The sequence below is a fragment of the Macaca nemestrina genome, chromosome 5 (assembly GCF_043159975.1).
Source record: "Macaca nemestrina isolate mMacNem1 chromosome 5, mMacNem.hap1, whole genome shotgun sequence".
In the NCBI taxonomy this organism is placed as follows: domain Eukaryota; kingdom Metazoa; phylum Chordata; class Mammalia; order Primates; family Cercopithecidae; genus Macaca; species Macaca nemestrina.
Genome location: NC_092129.1, coordinates 5,542,566 through 5,562,878, shown reverse-complemented (window position 1 = coordinate 5,562,878; position 20,313 = coordinate 5,542,566). Strand labels below are relative to the sequence as shown.

Below are 20,313 nucleotides of genomic sequence, written 5' to 3'. Positions count from 1 at the left end.
CTGAGATCGCGCCACTGCACCCCAGCCCGGGCGACAGAGCCAGACTCTGTCTCAAAAAAACAAACAAACAAAAAAATGTTATCTGGTTCAATACCGATCCACTGTCTCCTCCACTGCCGCCAATATCCCCGGCTGGTGCAGCTCTAGGCCCTGCAGTGGTGGCGGTGGGCTCTCCCTGCCCTGTGTGCTGGGCAGCGCACCTTTACCTGGCTGCGGATGTCGGGGAGCGCCTATTCATTCCATCCACATTGCCTTGCCACAGTTCCTTTACTCTGCCCTGTGAGATCTTCCCTGGCCCCTGCACCATCACCCCAGACTCTGAAGGCTCTCACCTCTCCCTCATCTCCCACCACAACCCTGAGTTTTCCTCTCTTCAGATAACAGCCCAGTTTCTTTACCTGGATTCATTAAACATGCCTTCTTTTTCTCCACTCTCCTGTCACCGCACCCATTCCAACTTACCCATCCGTAAACTCTGAATTTTGCTTGCCTCAAAGAATCTGCACACAGTAGAGCAGGGTGCTCACCACTCCAGTTCTGGGGCAGACACAGGTGGGTGGGTAGGTCCTCAGCTGGAATGAGGTCCCAGGAGCTAAGTTATTGGGTAGCTAAGGCGGAAAAGTAGTGTTCTACCTAACATAGAATAGATAGATGATGACAAACTGATGGCCGACTGGCTGGCTGACTGCTTAGGTGACTGACTGGAAGGCTGGCTGGCTGGCTGGCTGGCTGGCTGGATGGATGGATGGATGGATGGATGAATGGATGCATGGATGGATGGATATGGATGGATGGATGGATGGATGGATGGATGGATGGATGGATGGATATGGATGGATGGATGGATGGATGGATGGATGGATGGATATGGATGGATGGATGCATGGATGGATGGATGGATATGGATGATTAGATAGATGGATGGATGGATGGATGGATATGGATGGATGGATGGATGGATATGGATGGATGGATGGATGGATGGATGGATATGGATGGATGGATGCATGGATGGATGGATGGATATGGATGATTAGATAGATGGATGGATGGATGGATGGATATGGATGATTAGATGGATGGATGGATGGTTGGGGGATGGATATATAGATAGGTAGATAGATATATAGATAGACTGGATTCGTACACAAGAAACAATGTCAGAACCACAGATAAGCAAAATAAGTTGTTTACTGAAGTGGGCAGAAAGCTGACCAGAAACAGTAAATGTGAGTTTGAACCTAGGTGCTCGACACGGGTGTGGAGTTTGTCCCACTGCAGTTGTGAGTAAGATGTGAGGGGCAGTCGCTTCTTGTCATCCTGATCACGTGGTTGTGCCATGTCTTGTTCCAGGTCTCTGCTTCTCCATCTGTTTTTCTCAAACCCTTTACCACACTCTGAAATTATCCCTTTTGACTTCCTTTTTTTTTTTTTTTTTTTTTTTTCTATACCCCACCCCACTGCTGGGAAGGCAACTGTCTTGTTCACGGTAGTAGCACAGTACCTGGCATGTAGCAGCAGCTCAGTGAGTATTGGTCGGACCTTTAAGTGGTTTAATAAATTGATAGATTCTGTGCACACAGAAGAGGGAGCACTAACACAGTGAAATTAAAAATAACAAAGGCATAAGCAGCTTTGCTGGTGCGGTCACGCCATCGTGTGGCCTTTTTAACTATTGCAGCTACAGGCTCATGGCTGTGTTTATATGGTGAGGATAATACCTGTTTGCCTCCTTTGCCGGTGGGATGAAGTCAGAGGCTGATAGGACTTACTGCACTCACCTGCTTCTCCTGTAACTATCTTTCTTTGTGCTCTCTTTAGAGCTGATGTTTCTTGAGGTGCACGTTTGGCTTCTGCTTTTCTCATTGTGAAGTATTCGTTGATCCATTACACCTGGCTGCAAATGACTATCAATTCCAAATCTCAATCCCCAAGTTCACACTCCTCGTATCAGCATTTAAAGTGACAAAGCTCTCTAAACAGTGCTTCAGCTGCATCCCACAAATTTTAATATGTTGTATTTTTGTTGTCATGCCCATCAAAATACTTACTAGTTTCCCCCTTGATTTCATTTTTGGTCCATGAACTATTTAGAAGTGTGTTCTTTAGTTGCCAGATATTTAAAGGGTTTTTCTAGATATCTTGTTACTAATTTCTAAATAAAATCCATTGTGTTCAGAAAATATACTCTGTAGGACTTCGATGCTTTTAATGAGACTTGTTTTACGTCCACCAGCCTGTCTATCTTAGCAAGTGTAGTATGTGCATTGGAAAACAATGTGTTATTTTGCAGTTGCTGAATGTAGTGTTCTATGAATATCACTGAGATGAAAGGGGTGGTGTGTTGTTCACATCATCCCTGTCTTTGCTGATTTTTTGTCAGTCTGTTATATCAATTGCAGAAAGAGATATATTTAAAAATTCTTAGCTATAATTATGAAGTTGTCAGTATTTTCTAGTTATTTTCATTTTGCTTTATGTATCTAAGGCTGTGTATTAAGTACAAACACATAGTTAACCACTAAATATTCTTGATGAATTGTCACTTTGTGATTATGATAATGAAATGTCTCTAGTAATGTTCTGATACTACATTTGCCACTCTGGCCTTATTATCCATGTCATTTGCTCATGGTATGTCTTTTTTAGTCCATTTCTTTCAACCTATCTTTGTCTTTACATTTAAAGCGTGTCTTTTTTTTTTTTTTTTTTTTTTTTTTTTTTTTTTTGAGGCAGAGTCTCACTGTCACCCAGGCTGGAGAGCAATGGCGCTCACTGCAACCTCCGTTTCCAGGGTTCAAGTGATTCTCATTCTCCTGTCTCACTCTCCCAAGTAGCTGGGATTACAAGCACCTGCCACCATGCCCAGCTAATTTTTGTATTTTTAGTAGAGATGGGGTTTTGCCATTTTGGTCAGGCTAGTCTTGAACTCGTGACCTCAGTTGATCCACAAGTGTCGGCCTCCCAAAGTGCTGGGATTACAGGTGTGAGCCACTGAGCCTGGCTAAAGCATGTCTCTCGTAGTCAGCATATAGTATGCTATTATTTTTTATCCATTCCAGCAATCTCTGACTTTTGATTAGTGTGTTTAGACTATTAACACTTACTGTAAGTATGAATATAGTTGGTTTAAGACTTCCATTTTATTACTTATTTTCCATTTGTTCCCTCTGCTTTGGTTTCTTGAATCCCTCTTTCCTCCTTTCTTTGGATAATTTAATTTTTTTAGTATTTCATTTTAATTCATCTATGGGCTTTTCAGCTACATCCTATACATGTTTTAGTGTTTGCCCTATAAGTTAAAATATATACACCTAATTTTTCACATTTGACTTAGAGTTAACTTGTCTCACTTTAAGTAAAACAAAGAAAACTTGCAGACTTATTGGACCCTCTACCACTACGACCCACATTGACCTGTATGCTGTAGATGTCATAGATTATGTCTACACACATTGAAAACCCCACCAGGCAATGTTATAATTTTTGCTTTTAATAGTCGTAAGTATTTGAGAGAAGTTCAAAGGAAAAAATATTATCCCAGCTATTTATCATTTACTTCCCTTTATTACTGAAAAGGCAAGTTTCTCTCAAGTGTCACTTTTCTGCAGCATGAAGAACTTCATTTTGAATTTCTTGTAGAGTGGGTCTGCAGGTGATGTTTTCCTATGTTTCTTTCATCTGAGAATATCTTGACATTGATTTTATTCCTGAATTCCTTTCTTCTTTACATATATAATATGTGTGTGTCTGTGTGTATGTGTATATATATATATATATAGAGAGAGAGAGAGAGAGAGAGAGAGAAAGAGTCTCACTCTGTTTCCTCAACTGGAGTGCAGTGGCACAATCTCAAATCACTGCAACCTCCACCTCCCAGGTTCAAGTGACTCTCATGTCTCAGCCTCCCAAGTAGCTGGGATTACAAGTGTGCAACAACACACCTGACTCATTTTTGTATTTTTAGTAGAGATGGGGTTTTGCCATGTTAGCCAGGCTGGTCTCGAACTCCTAGTCTCGAGTGATCCACCTACCTCAGCCTCCCAAAGTGCAGGAATTACAAGCATCAGCCACCATGCTTGTTCCTGAAGGATACTTTTGCTCAATATAGAATTCTGGATTGACGGTTCTTTTCTTTCAGTAAATATGTTGTTTTAATATCTTCTGGTCTTCACAGTTCCTAATGTGACATCTAATAATTCTAATTATTATCTCCCTAGATGTGGCATTTTTCTCTAGCTACTTTAAAGAGTTTTTCTTTGTATTTGGATTTCAACAATTTGATTATAATTGTTTTCTTTGAGTGTATCTTTCACCAAATTGGGAACATTTTTAGCCACTATTTCTTCAAATATTTTTTTCTGCACCAATCTCTTTCTGATCCTCTGGAACTTCAGTGACACATATTTTAGACCTTTTGATATTTGCTTATTATTTCCTGCATTTTGTCATTTTTTTCAGTAATATTTCTCTTTGTCCTTCAGATTGGATTATTTTTATTGATTTACCTTTAGATTCTCTGACACTTTATTCTGTTTTCTCCATTCTGCTATTGAACTCATCCAATGTATTTTTAACTTTGGTTTATTTGTTTTTCAGGTCTAAGTTTTTATAGTGGCTCTTTTTAATAATTTCTATTTTTTCTTGTGGTCACTACTATCATTCCGTTTATTCCAATTGTATTTATCATCACTTTATAAAGCATAGTGACAATAGTTGCTATAAAGTCCTGTCTAATAATGTTAACATCTGTATATCTTGGGGTTGACATCTGTTTATTGTTTCTTCACTTGAAGATTAGTCACATTTTTTTCTAATTCTTTGTATAAAATTTTGGATTGTTTAATAGATATTTGAATGATACATTGACTCTGAGACCCATTACAATCCTCTTAAGAATATTGATGCTTTTGTTTTAATAGGCAATTAGCCAAGTTAGATTCTGACCACAAACTTAGTCTTTAGTCTTGTTTTCTTGTGGGCAGAGTTTCTACTCTCAGTTTCATTCTCACATTTTTTGTTATGCTTCTTTGTATCTGTTCTGCCCATTCACAGCTAAGGCCTAACAACAAGTTTGTCTAAGTTCAAAAGCAAAGTTAGAAATACCCTTCTTTGACTTTTTTGTCCAAACAGGTATTGCTATCTCAGACAACTATGATATTAAACAACTGTATTTATTGTTTTTGACAAATGCTCTGAGGATAGAGCTATCACCACTGAGCAAGCTCTGCATCAGAGCAATTAAAGATAAGTTCTGTGAATGGGTCTTTTTCAAGACTGGCCTGATGGGCCAGACATTGACAAGTCTCTTGGTTGCTTCCAAACTTTGGCAATTATTTTAAAAATGGGACTCTAAGCATTTGTGGGCAGGTTGCTGTGTGGACATTTTGTGGAGGAGAGAGCGGCGAGGTTCCTACACATCACTGTGTAACTAACTATTTTCCTGTAAATTACAGGACTCTGAAATTTACTTATGGACTCTGAAAAGTCACAAAATCAGGTGAATTGTGAAGGGGAGTAAAAAGTTGAGGAAACTACATGAAATTGAGTACATTTCCTGATGAATTTTAACAAGGATGCCAAGGCAATAAAATGGGGAAAAAATTGTCTTTTCCACAAACAATGCTGAGAAAATAAGATATCAGCATCTGAAAGAATGAAGTTGGAAACTTCCTCATACCACACACAAAAATCAACTTAAAATGTATATAAAATCAACATGTAAGAGGCAAACATATAAAACTCTTAGAAGAAAATATAGGAATAACTTTTCATGACCTTGAGTTGGGCAATGTTTTCTTAGATATGACACCAAAAGCACAAGTAACAACAGAAAAAAAAAATAGATTGTACTTCATTAAAATTTAAAACATTAGGCATCCAAAGACATCACCAAAAACATGGACAGATAACCTATAAAATGGGAGAAACATTTGCAAATCATGTACTGCATAAGAGATTTGTATCTAGAATATATGAAGAACTCTAACAACTCAACAATAAAAGGTAGTCCATTTTTTTAAGTGGCCAAAGGATTTGAACAGGCATTTTCCAAATAAAATATAGAAAGAGCCAATAAGCACATGAAAAATTAATCAATAAGGAAGTGCAAACAAAATCATAATGATATACTGCTTCACATCTGCTAGGATGGCTAAAAAAGTTTTTAACACAATAACAATTGTTGGTGAGGATATAGATACATTAGAACCCTCATACATTGCTGAAGGGATTGTAAAATGATGCAGCAATTTTGGAAGCATTTTGGCAGTTCTTCAAAACATTAAATATGCAGTCACTATATGACCCAGTAATTCTTAAGAATATATTCAAGAGAAATGAAAATAAATATCCACATAAAAACTTGTATGCAAATGTCTATAACAGTATTATTCCAAAAAGCCAAAAGGTAGAAACAACCAAAATGTCCATTGGAGGATGAATGGGAAAAGAAAACATGGAATCCATACAGTGAAATGGAAAATAAAAATGAATGAAATACTGATACACACTGCAATTTGGATGAATCCTGAAAACATTACGTTACATGAGAAAAGCCAATGACAAAATACCACATACTGTATGATTCCATTTATTTAAAATGTCCAGAATAGGCAACTCTATAAACATAGAAGACAGATTTGTGGTTTCCAGGGGATAAGAGAAGACTGAATGGGGAGTGATTGCTAGCGTGTAAGAATTGATGAAAATAACCTAGCATTAGATAGCAGTGCTGGTTGCACAACCTTGAATATACTAAAAACCACTGAATTGAACATGTAAAGGGGATTAATGTATTGTATGTGAATATTATGTCAATAAAGCAGTTATTTTTCACCTATCAATGGTAATGTCTAGTGATAGTGCTGATAAGAGTGTAGTTAAGAAGGTATTCTGTATGCTGAAATGGGTTGTGCAAATTGGTACAGCCTCTTTCAGGGTCAATTTTGTAGTTTTTATTAAATTTAATATGCATATACCCTTTGTCCCAGAATTTCCAATTCTAGGAAAATATTCTACTAGTAAAATTCATATATGTACACAGTGAAGATTTGGTAGATCTTTGTGTGTTAATATAAAATGATCTATATAAGATATTTTGTTGGGCTGAAAAATTTTGAATAAGGTCTATGCAATAGACCTTATTCTAATTTTTGAAAAAGCTCTACAATATTTTTCCAATGTTAATTTCTGGATTTTGATTGCTATAATGGTTATGTGAGTTGTCAATATGAGGGTAAGCTGGTGAAGGATATATGGGAACCCTGTGCTATTTTTGTAAATCTGAGATTATGCAATATAAAACTAAAATACCATAATAACTTTGGTAAAAATATATATGTTATGAAAATATAGCTATTGAATGGAAATGAACACCCAATTCAAGAGAATGGTTTTCTGCCATCATAAGTGCAGAGAACACAATGAGAGACGTGTACAGTAGAGATTTCAACTATACTTGCAACATTTCACTTTTTAAACTTCATCGTATATAGTCAGGTGTTTATTACATAATTCTTTGAAATTTTCATATAAAAGGAAAATACACACAAAAAAAGGCAATAAAAATTGTTGCAACCAATTTCCTGAGTCTGCGAATCCCTGGAACCCATCTATGGTCCCAGGATTAAAGCCACTGCGTTGAAAGACTTGACGGTGTTAGTACCTTCATTTACTGCACAAAGGGAGTCCAAGAGTTTTAGAGTTGAAGGATTTTACTTCTTTGTAAATCCTTTTACAAAGAAGTAAAATCCTTCAACGACTGTGTGTTCCGTGACTAGAGCCGTTCTCATTTTTACAGGGAGATGCCATCTGCCCATTCAGGAATGTGCGGTGAGACTCTCTCCTTGGGCTCTGCACACCACCGTGAACATTTTGTCAGCACTGGTGACTCATAGCTTACACGGAAAACAGTAGCCCGTCCCTAGCAACCGCGCATCGTCTTTTTCCCAGACATTTCCAATTTCTCTGCATTCCTATGGAGACTGTTACTTTCTTCTTGATTCTCTCTTTGTGTGACATAAGACAGAAATCTACACGACTCTTCCACACCATAGATGTGTATGGACTGAACCAGATTAACAGCAAAGAAACGGTGGTGGACCCAGGTGCTGGAAATAGCCAGTCCGCTTACCTTAGGGGAAAATGTACCAGGAATAGCCTTAGCGTCCAGCCAGCTTTTATGAACTGCTCTTTGGTCTCCAGAGGATGGGGACTGGTGGTAGGCCAAGCAGCCTCAGGTGAATGTGGCCTTCTGGATCTCAGTGCTGACACTGAACACGCAGTAAAATCCTGTGAGGGAGCGCGATGGCTAGGAACAACGGATTTGCAGATGATTGAGACTAAACGGGAGAAAGTGGAGCCTTTTCCAGCCATTGTTCTTTAACAATGATCCTCACTGATTCGCTGCCACACACACATCAGTCCTCACCTCAAGACTAGCATTTTGCTTGCAGTGGATTCCTCTCTCCTTTGACGTCCTGTCTCTTCTCTTGTCTCAGTTTATCAACTACTTTTTCCCTTCCAATGGCCCTTCCCTTTCTCTCCTGTGCTGGCGGCTCCTTTCCTCTCTCCAATCTGCAAAAGTGAGCCCTCTTTTCTGCACAGCCTCAGATTCTGCCTAAGAGATTCACCCATTCTTTGACTTTATGACCCATTGATGTCCCAGTGATTCCTGAATGTGTATATCCAACTCAGGCCTCTTTAAGTGATTACTTTACAAATCCATCTGAAAACCACACAGCTACATCCAACTTCACACATCTAAAATTGTCTCATTCTAGCCCCAAATGTGTTCTCTCATCTTCTCTCTCTCGGTGACTGGTGCCTCCATCTCCCTTCTTGCTCCCAACAGACCTGGTGTCATTCTTCACACCCCACATCGTCCCTCTCCTCATCCCCCTCATATCTTGTTCCTTTTTTGCATCAGCACCCCTCTGACTGCTGGAGTGTCTGGTCCCACAGCAGGCAGAGCGAGCTTCGCTTCCTGAGCATCCTGAACAAAGAGTTCAGCTGGAGATGGGGCTGCCAGTGTCACTTTACCAAGGAGAACAGAGAGCTGCAGCTGCCTCCATGGCAGCGATACCTCCAGGTCACCGTGGCAGCAGGAGTGACGGGCTGGAGAGAAATGACTGCCCCCGGGCTGCGGGACATTTGCACATTTGCAGTAGGAAGTGCAGAGGACTTCATGCCAGAGAGCTTCTGGGGCAATTCCTGGGGCAAGTGGGAATTCCAAGAGCAAGGGACCTGTGTTGTCCCAGAGCTCAGCCCCTCCAGTGCTTTCCTCAAGGCGGCAGGCCTTGGGACCCATGCTGCAGTTGTTTCTCTAGGCTGCAGGCCTCGGAGCCCATGCTGCAGTTGTTTCTCTAGTTACTTGCATCCATTTTCCACCTCCTCCCCTTAGGTAGGAAGTCTTGCCAGAGTCACAGCTGTGTGAAAAGTGGCACCTTCCTAAAACAGCTGAGTCAGGTCAGTCTTCTCATGACTTCATGTCTAATCCACCACATTTCTAATAGAAATGAAGGAGGGTAAACCATTTAGAAATAAAACATAAAGGTTTACTTGCACGATGTCTCCATGAAACAGCTCCTCGGACTGTCTGTGGGAGGAAGAATGTTGCAGGAAGAGGACATGGCATGAACCAGCAAAGTTTTCCCCAAAATTCCAAGGGACACTGTGGGACACAGAACTGAAAGTCAGGCAGCTGAGTCCTGGCTAGGAAGGCAGTGGGACGTGACACCTGCCAAGTCTGAAGGGAGAGAAAGGAGGCCACAGGGCAGGGCAGCCAAGGAGCAGACTGGACTCTCAGTCCCAGGAGCCCTTCAGGAGGGGAAATTTGTGGGTCTCCAGGGTCTGCCAACCTCAGGGGCTGCACCAGGCTGCACTCCTACAGGCTCGGGAACCAAGCCCTTGTGTCACCAGAATACTCAGACATGCTGCTGCATGAATATCTTCTGAAGGGTAACTCTAGACTTACAGAAGTGGGAGATCAGGATGCCAGCATTTCCTCGTGCCCCCCAATGCATCTCTCCCTCCCTATCTCCCATCCTGCAAGTGACTGCAGACGTGGTTTCTTAACTGAATTTTAGTTTGTATTTTACATAATTTTATCTAATTATAATAATACACTGTACTTTTTATTGTCTGGTTTCTTATACTTAGCATAATTATTTGTGAGATTATCTGTTAATTAATATTAATTATGCATCCCTAGTGAGCAAATTCTGAGAAAGGTGTTTTCCTCATTGGCAAAATGGGTTAGGAAGCCCTTGACAAGGTTGTAATAGGAATTAAAAATATGTGTGAACATATGTACATGAATATGTATAGTATATGTGTGAATTGTGAGTATATATATGTCAGTATATATTGTACATGTATACATATATAAATGCATCTATGTATATAGGTGCATGTATGTGTCTATTAGAATGCATATGTATATTGTGTATGTATACTTACTTGCATATGTGTGTATGTATGTTTGTGTGTATATAAATATGCATATGTGTGTATATATGTGTATTCTACATATATATTAATATGTATATCTGTATATATACATAAATGAGTATGTATGTATGTGTACATGTATGGTGTATTTATATGTGTTTATATGTGTATATCTGAGTAGATGTATTGTGTATGTATACATATATAAATACACAAATATGTGCATATATATGAATATGTATGTGTGCTTGTATCCCAATATTGATATGTAAATGTGTGTATACATATATGAATATGTATACCTATGTATATGTATATAAATGTGTGTATGTGTGTATGTATATGCATATGAAAACATATGTATGTGTTGTGTGTATATGTGTATACATATATAAATATGTAAGTGTATATGTGTATTTGTGAATATGTATATGGGTATACATATATGAACATGTATGTGTGCATACATATAATAATGTGTGTATATGTAAAGTGACCATCACATGATGTCATTTTGCCTATATTAGGTTGTTTGCGTTTCCAGTTAGATTTTATAATTAGCTTCTCAACATCTGTCAAAAAAAGCCTGCTGGGATTTGATTGGAGTAGAATTGAATCTATAGATCAATTTGAAGGGAAATGATATCTTAATAATATTGTCTTCTAATTAATAAACGTAATACATTTCTTCATGTATCTAAATCTTCTTTTACTTTTCTTAGGAATGCTTTGTGGCAAGATATTATAAATAAGATAAATGCCCACAAGTAAGTAATATAAATTACAATGCATGATGTTATATCAGGTGAGAGACATATATTACTAGGTAAAATGGAAAACCCAAATGACAGCAGATTAAACAGATTGAAGTTTGATTTTCTCTGATGTAGAAGTCTTGGAGGAGCCAGTTCAAGGCTTGTATGAAATATCCATGATGATGTCAGGGGCCCAGGTCTTTCTGTGTTTCTTCTCTGTCAACCTGACCACATGGCTTCCATTCATGGTCAAAGAGACTGCTCAAACTATTATCAATTCATCCACAATACAGACAGAAATTCAGAAGAGAGTGGTGGGTGAGAGGAAAACTGCTTAAAACACAGTGGAAGAAGTTTAGAACTCAATTAAGAAAAGCAAGCAAAGTGGGAAAGAATAATCATTTGAAGAAGTAAGGGTAAAAAGGATGCATTCAGCTGACATGCCAAGATCCAACAGAAGCAGAACAGATATTCCCAAAGGGAGAACGAAGAGCACAGAACAGAATGTCAAGCTATAAATTGTAAAGAAATAAGCTACAAGTTATAAATAAAGAAAGAAAAGCTTGTTCTTTAGATAGAAAAGTCCACTGTTGCCATTAAAGATTGACAGAGAACAATCCACAAGTTACTGAGAAATTACTGAGAAGCAATGGCAAAGAAAAAAACCTTTTGACATCCAGACAAAACAGGCTAAGTCACCAGTAAGAGAAGAATACCTGTGGTCCCAGAATGATTCCTAGCAGCATTCCTTCCCACACGTCAGCTGAGCAATGTCTACAGATTCTCAAAGAGAGAAGAAAATTCAGCACACGGCCAGTGAATTTTTCTGTTCAGCTAAATTGTTGTTTAAGTGTAAAGGGATAAAATATAAAGTATAAATGGATACTAATAAAAGTAACTGCCTAAATAAAATACAAATGTCCAGTTTACTAGCCTATACACATAAAACAATAAAAACAGAGATTAGTTTTAATCTCATATTAAAAGGTCTTAATTTTTATGTTTTCATGACCAGGAAGATACTCCAAGGCATTAGTGGGGCCTATCTGGGAAAAGGGTTTAAATTCATGTTATTTTTAAAACACTATGTGATGAAACCAATTATTTTTGCAGGTCGGAAACACAGCTCAGGAGTTTCTAAACCTGATGTTGTTACTTAAAAGAAACAGGTTTTCACATAGGAGGCAAAGGAATTCAAGTGCAGTTGTTGTAGTGGGAGCTGTAAATTCCCAAGGTCATGCGAAGGTTTTTGGAGGAACTAGGACGAGAAAGGGCTGTGAAGAATGGGTAGAGATGGGCAGCCAAGGATGGTGGGAGGCAGAGAGAGCAGCAGAGCCTTGGGTCCTGGTCATTGAAGTTCAATGTGTGTCCATCCTATTACCCTGAGAGCTTCCTATCATTAACTCTGCAGCTGCCGCTGTACTTTGTACTTAGAAAAACATGTCATAGGAAATCATCATGTCATGGAAAATCATCAACTTTGGATTCAGGTGAGTGCATAGTCAAGCTCAACCAATGACTGCAACCATTGCAGTCAAATTCAACCCCAACCAATGACTGCAAATAGAACACAGCTTAATGTTTAACTCGTAACAATTAAGCTGTTTGGCTTCTCCCAAATATATCAAGATATGGGAACTATTGAGGGCAATACATCTATGTCGTGATGTGTATTTTTAGGACTTCATATTTACCATTCATAGTTGCCATAGAATTCAGGCTGGAGGAAAGGCTTCAGCCCAGGCGCTGGTCAGGTATCTTCTCTCCATACCCTGCACCCTACCTTATCCACCCTCACTACATCTTTACATTCGCTTTCCATGAATTCAGTTTTTTGGAAGGTTTTTCTTTCATCTGATAAAGCATCCAAAATAAGGTGGCAGAACAGGAGAACCACTATTTACTTGTGGATAGTTACCTTTGCAAGCCATGGAACTATCTATTTGCCTTAGGAGCCCTCAGGTCAGACCCATGAACTTCATGAACAGCCAGGCCTGCAAGAACACACGCACTGCCTGTTTGCCTCATCAGGAGGGAACGTGCTCAGAGTCAGGACTGCAATAAGCAAGATTCATATATCACCCTTGCCTTGACATTCTTGATCTAAGGCCACCCCACTACCCCAGCACGATGATTAAAACTGCCAGTTGCATCTAATTAAAAGTAGTGGAACCTAAAAGCTGCTCTGGAAACATATGGAAAACCCACCTTAATGACCACTAACTAGCTGCATTTTTTTTCTGAAAGTTCCATCCAAACTCTTTATGAAATGTCATCGTGACATGGGGCAAAATATTCACACCAATGCCACAGATTTGTTCTGATGGGAGAATCTTATATCCACCCAACTTTCAGTTAGCCAGACAGAAAGCACTGTGTGAGTAGTCGGGGATTTTGACCTCACATCTCATAAACAGAACACAGCCCAGCCTCCAGCACTGGGCAGCAGAGCTACCCCTATGGTACTGGCACCTGGGCTGAACACTCACAGAGAAACCAGTGGTCAAATCCTGTGGCTACACTTACATGAAGTTAGAAAGTTCTCCAGGAAATATGATTCTATCACATCTTCAGAATACTTAAAATATTTTCAGTGAAGTTCAATGTCATCCACTGGAAATTGTTTTAGAATGTGTTATCCATGACATTAATTTATGATGATAAAAAAATGATGCCTTTTCAAAATAGTATTTTAAACCTAGATGTGTGTTAAGTTTTGAGCAGTTGAGTCAGGTGTCATGGTGTCCGAAACATATATTGTCATATTTTAAAGAGTGGTATTGTTTAAGAATAGTGTAGAAATGATGCTAAAATAATCCAGATGAACCCAACAATGTAACTTTGATTTAGTCACACTAGTGGTGAGAGACCACGTTAGGCAGTAACTAGCTGTGAATATCCTGGGCATGACGTACAGAAACAACCATGGACTTTTGAAACAGACTTGTCTGAGTTTTAATTTCCACATTCCGCTGGATATGTAAGTGTGGCAAGCATCTGAAACCTTCAAACTCCAGACTATGAACATAGAGCTTCCAACATCTATCCCATCAAGGTTGTTGTGTTGAAAAATAGCTATGGGAAGACATTTATGGCAAAAAGTCGACCTGTTGATTTTCCTCTTTCCTCCCTAGGTTTCTGAAGTTCACATCTGGAATTCTGGAATATGCTATCTCCTGGAGGCCCCACTGTTTCTGCTCTGTAAAAATGCACATAGTAACAGCACCTGTCTCAATGGGTTACTGCAGAGATAAATTAGGAATGCATTATTAGGGACAATCCCTGGCACAGACTGAGTGAGCTATGCTAGCTATGATCATCATGCTTGCTCAAGGTCCTGGCAGATTTTTTTGAGTCCATATCTATAATAGAAATAGAATACGAAGATGTGGCAGAAAAATTTGGAAAGATGCAGGAGATAAGTTAGTAAAAGAGAAACAGGAAGAGAAAATATTCGTTTTGTGAAAAGAAACTAAACTAATAGGAGCAAGGCATAGATAGGAGGGGAGAAACTTGGCCATGGGCAGTGGCTGACACCTGAATCTCAGCACTTTGGAAGGCCGAGGAGGGAGGATCACTTGAGCTCAGGAGTTTGAGACTAGCTTGGGCAACATGGTGAAACTTCATTGCTACAAAACGAAAATTTAAAAATTAGCTGAGCATGGCGTGCCTGTAGTCCCAGCTACTCAGGAGCGTGAGGTGACAGAATCGCTTGAGCCCGGGAGATCAAAGCTGCGGTGAGCTGTGGTCTCACCATGGCACTCCAGCCTGATAGATAGAGGGAGACCCTGTCTCAAAGAAAAAAAAAAAAGCAGAACTTATATGAGCACATTTAATGTACTTGTCCATTATAGTGCCAATGCAGAAATGAAACGTGGTATATGAAACAACTCATTAAGACTTAGGCCATCACACTAAATAAATTTCTTGCAAAACTTACGTACACACAGTGGCCATGTTTTCAAAACCAAAAACTGAAGCATACAATTACGCATACAATTAAGCATACAATTTGACTTCTGGTAGTATAGTAAACTAAAAATTATAACAAATACTTAGTATTTCATGAGTGTTTACAATGTTCTTAATGCAAGACTTTTTAATGCGACTTCTTCTTGCTTTTTAATACTTTCAGTATAATTGTGCTCTTTTGAAAAAGACAAAACCAGGCTATTTCTAACTAAAATAATCTGTGTATCCTTTCTTTAATCTCAGAGTATTGAATAACAATATGCAATCATATCCTATGCATTTTAGTTCACAAAATATTGTTCTTTAGATATGGCTTGAGGATATGCAAAGTTCTCAAACCGTTCTCCCCAGTGTGAAAGTAAAGTTAGGGCAAGTCGCAAGAACAGCAGTTGTAGTCTCTATGGGAGACATTCTGCAAAGAAATCACACATAAGTTGGCTCAAACTGTAGTTAATTATCCATGTCAAAAATAAATCCTCAAGAGACTATTAAGATGTGCCACTTTTTTAAAAAACATGTACTTTCTAATTAGAATACACACGACCTCCTGTTTCTCATTCCATCTTCCATCCATCACTCAGACCCAAGGAATTTTCCTCAGTGCCGTCTGAACACTGTGTCGTCTTGGCGAGCACATTCTCCCACATAGGTGAGGAATGGCGTGTATTTCCAGCACTTGGCCTCTAAGAACAGAGCACACAGCAACCAGCATGGATGGGGACTCTGCCTGCAGTCAGGGAGCAAAGCAAAAGCACCCCCCAAAGAAGCCAGAGCCAAACGAGGCCCAGTGTGTGCTCACTCTAGGGCAACTCTTTTGATTCATTCCAGAGGGAGGTCTTCACTCTGTGTCTGGGGCGGTGCTTTCTTGTCTCTGTCACACAAACCCGCAAAACCAATGTTAGCAAAACCCTGATCTTTAACAGGAAAGTAGCATGACCAAATATTTCCAGATAAATCTTATGTGCTTGTTGTAAGGGAAATTGCCTGATAGAATGTCGTATAGTTAGGCATACTCTAGAACAGTGGTCCTCGACCTTTTTGACATCAGGGACTAGTTTTGTGGCTGACAATTTTCCCACTGACTGGAGAGGAGGGGATGCTTTCAGGATGATTCAAGTGCATTACATTTATTGTGCTTTTATTTATTTATTTATTTACTTACTTACTTACTTATTTATTTATTTTTTAAGACAGCATTTCCCTCTGTCACCCAGACTGGAGTTCAGTGATGTGATCTCCACTCACTGCGACCTCCGCCTCCTGGGTTCAAGTGATTCTCCTGCCTCAGCCTCCTGAGTAGCTGAGATTACAGGTGCACACCACCACGCTTGGCTAATTTTTTGTATTTTTAGTAGAGACAGGATTTCATCATATTGGCCAGGCTGGTCTCAAACTCCTGACCTCAAAGTGATCTGCCTGCCTCCATCTCCCAAAGTACTGGGAGTACAGGTGTGTGTGCCTCATTTCTATCATTATTACAATATAATATAGAATAAAATAATTATACAATGGTGATGTGTATCAGTGATGTAGAATCCATGGGAGCCCTGAGCTTGTTTTCCTGCAACTAGACAGTCCCATAAGGGGGTGACGGGAGACAGTGACACCTGAAGTGTGTCACTTATGTCCACGCTGCTCTGTAATCTCTTTGTGGTCGCTGTCACTGCAGAAAACCCTGCTTCACAAAGACAGGTTGTTGGACACGGAAGCAGCTTTTCAGCGCTTTTGTGGCAACCTCAGGATATTCCACCTGTACCTTCATCCAGAACATTTGGAGATTTGAAGTTGTCTCAAACACATTTTTTTTTTTTTTTTTGAGACGGAGTCTCGCTCTGTCGCCCAGGCTGGAGTGCAGTGGCCGGATCTCAGCTCACTGCAAGCTCCGCCTCCCGGGTTTGCGCCATTCTCCTGCCTCAGCCTCCTGAGTAGCTGGGACCACAGGCGCCCGCCACCTCGCCCGGCTAGTTTTTTTTTTTGTATTTTTAGTAGAGACGGGGTTTCACCGTGTTAGCCAGGATGGTCTCGATCTCCTGACCTCGTGATCCGCCCGTCTCGGCCTCCCAAAGTGCTGGGATTACAGGCTTGAGCCACCGCACCCGGCCGTCTCAAACACATTTTTAAAACCACTGTCATTTGCCATTTCAAGCAGCTGATCCTCTTCTAGCACAGGCAGTCGATTCACCAGGCTTACTCACAAATGGGTCGCGGAGTCATTCCTTCCCGGTTCCGGGTTCTTTTGTGGTTGGGAAGTATCGCTCAAGCTCTCCTGAAAGCTGAGGCGGTGATCCTGCCTCAGCTGGGGGAAAGAAGGTCCTGGCTCTGTCTCTTTCACAGTCTCTGCTAATGTTTGAAACATGTCAGAAATCCCAGTATTCCCTCGTCACCCTCGTAATTCCAGTTTGGCTTTCAATGCAGCCGCTTTATCTGCCGACTTGAACACAGCTGTCGTTCTCCCCTGAAGTGGCAGATTGAGTCTGTTGAGCAAGTTGAATATGTCACACAAGTAAGCAAGTTCTGCAACCCATTCTGTGTCACCGAAATGTGCTGCCAGTGCTGACTGTTTTTCTAAAAGAAATCTCTGGATTCGGAGCTCTTTCCTTTCGCTGCTGCGGCCGCAGCCATGCGCATGCTCAGGCTTCAGAAGAGGCTCGCCTCTAGTGTCCTCCGCTGTGGCAAGAAGAAGGTCTGGTGAGATCCCAATGAGACCAATGAAATCGCCAATGCCAACTCCCGTCAGCAGATCCGAAAGCTGATCAAAGACGGGCTGATCATCCGCAAGCCTGTGACGGTCCATTCCCGGGCGCGATGCGGGAAAAATACCTTGGCCCGCCGGAAGCCAGGCACACGGGCATAGGTAAGCGGAAGGGTACAGCCAACGCCCGAATACCAGAGAACGTCACGTGGATGAGGAGAATGAGGATTCTGCGCCGGCTGCTCAGAAGATACCGTGAGTCTGAGAAGATTGATCGCCACATGTATCACAGCCTGTACCTGAAGGTGAAGGGGAATGTGTTCAAAAACAAGCGGATTCTCATGGAACACAGCCACAAGCTGAAGGCAGACAAGGCCCGCAAGAAGCTCCTGGCTGACCAGGCTGAGGCCCGCAGGTCTAAGACCAAGGAAGCAGGCAAGCGCCTGAAGAGCGCCTCCAGGCCAAGAAGGAGGAGATCATCAAGACTTTGTCCAAGGAGGAAGAGACCAAGAAATAAAAGCTCCCCTCTTGGTCTGTACATACCGGCCTCCGTGACTACACAGATCAGCCACTAAAATAAAACAAGCCTTTAAAAAAGAAAAAGAAAGAAAAAAAAAAAGAAATCTCTGGATTCTAAAGGAATCTCCTAATTCAAAAACTCTGGCCAGCGATCTACCTTTAGAAAGCATTTTACTTCCGTGTATGAGAATGTGTGTGTGCTCTGCGTCCATCTCCTCGCAGAGCTACATGAACAGACATGGGTTAAGGGCATGTACTTTAATGTGGTTGATCATTTTAATCACATCATGCAAAATGTTGTTAAGTTCAGGTGACGTTTTGTGGCTAGCCAGCATTTCTCTGTGGATGACACAGTGTGTCGACTCACATTCAGAAGTGACTTCTTTGACCCAAGTAGTGAAACCAGAAAGCAGTCCAGTGATGCAGCCACTCCATCCATGCATATACTGACACAAAACGACCAATTTAGTTTTCCCAGTATGTAATCATTCAAAGACTTGAGTAGTTCTGCAGCTGGGGTGTTGACTGGCAACAAAAGAGCACATAGCATATCCTCATGCACATCCTCTTGAAAAATATATCACACATAAACAAGGATTGCTGCCTTGTTGTCAACGTCGGTAGACTCATCAACCTGGATTGTGCCCCACGGTGACTCATTAATCCTCTCTAACAATTGTGCCTCAATATCCTCTGCCATCTCATCAATTCCTCTAGTTACAGTGCTAGACGAAAGAGGAACACCTGCCACCTTTTGAACTGCAGCCTTTCCTAAAAGTTCACAACAAATGTCCTTAGCAGCAGGCAGGATCAACTCTTCACCAGCAGTAAAGGGCTTCTTAGCTTTAGCAAGCAGTTAGTTACTAAAAGTGATGCTCTCAGTGCAGACACATTTGATGAAGTGGTGGCCTTCAATAATTGCTTCTGTTCTTTGTGTTCACTCCAAAGACTTGTCTTTTAATGCAGGATGCTTGATCTCCATGTGGTGAAGCAGTTTTGAAGGTTTCATGGCTTTGTTCGATAGTCAGTCGCCATGTATTATACAAAGTAGACTTGGAGAATGTGAATCACCTGTTGCAATGAACCGGTAATTTAAGTAAGACTCTTGGTATTTTCTTTCAAATGCAGCTTTCTTTTTATTGGCAGTCTTAGAGTCTTCTTCTGTCTCATCATTGGGTCTTTCTTCCTTTTCAAAGAAGCTCTCTAGTGACATTTATTTTTTACTCATTTTGGCTAGGGTTAGCTTGTGGGCTTAACAAAACTGTGACTGAGACAAGTGTGCAGTGCAGAAAGAGGCAGGAACAGAAGTGGGCAATAAAGTAACAGGTAAACCATGCGCATATTGAAATAAGTGTCGGATTCTGACTTAAAGTTGCCACCAGATGCAGCTGTGCAATTGAAATACATCAGCTCACTTGCCACTATAAAGCCTGCCACCAAGACAGCTTAATTGTCACTTGCCACCCACTGATAGGGTTTTGATATGAGTCTTGCAATTGATGTATTGTGGTCTCTGCAGGGAACCCTTTCTGCTTATGTTAATCTGTATTTGCAGCCACTCCCCAGCACTAGCATTACTGCCTCAGCTCCACCTCAGGTCATCAGTCATTAGTTAGATTCTCATAAGGAGCGCACAACCTAGATCCCTCGCATGTGCAGTTCACAGTAGGGTTTGTGCTCCTATGAGAATCTAATGCCACCTGACAGGAGGCGGAGCTCAGGCAGTAATGTGAGTACTGAGGAGCGGCTGTAAATACGGATGAAGCTTCACTCGCTCACCTGCCACTCACCTTCTCCTGTGCAGCCTGGTTCCTAACAGGCCATGAACCAGTACCGGTCTGTGGCCCAGGGATTGCATACTCCTTCTCTAAAAGCCCTATAGGGGCTGCAGGAAATTATTTTGAGAGCAGGGTCATTAAATAA

General features: G+C 40.7%; 1 pseudogene; it reads left to right on the top strand.

Moving 5' to 3' along the window:
- Positions 1-17,772: 17,772 nt before the first annotated feature.
- On the top strand, positions 17,773-18,425 carry LOC105487546 (large ribosomal subunit protein eL19-like; annotated as a pseudogene).
- Positions 18,426-20,313: the final 1,888 nt, after the last annotated feature.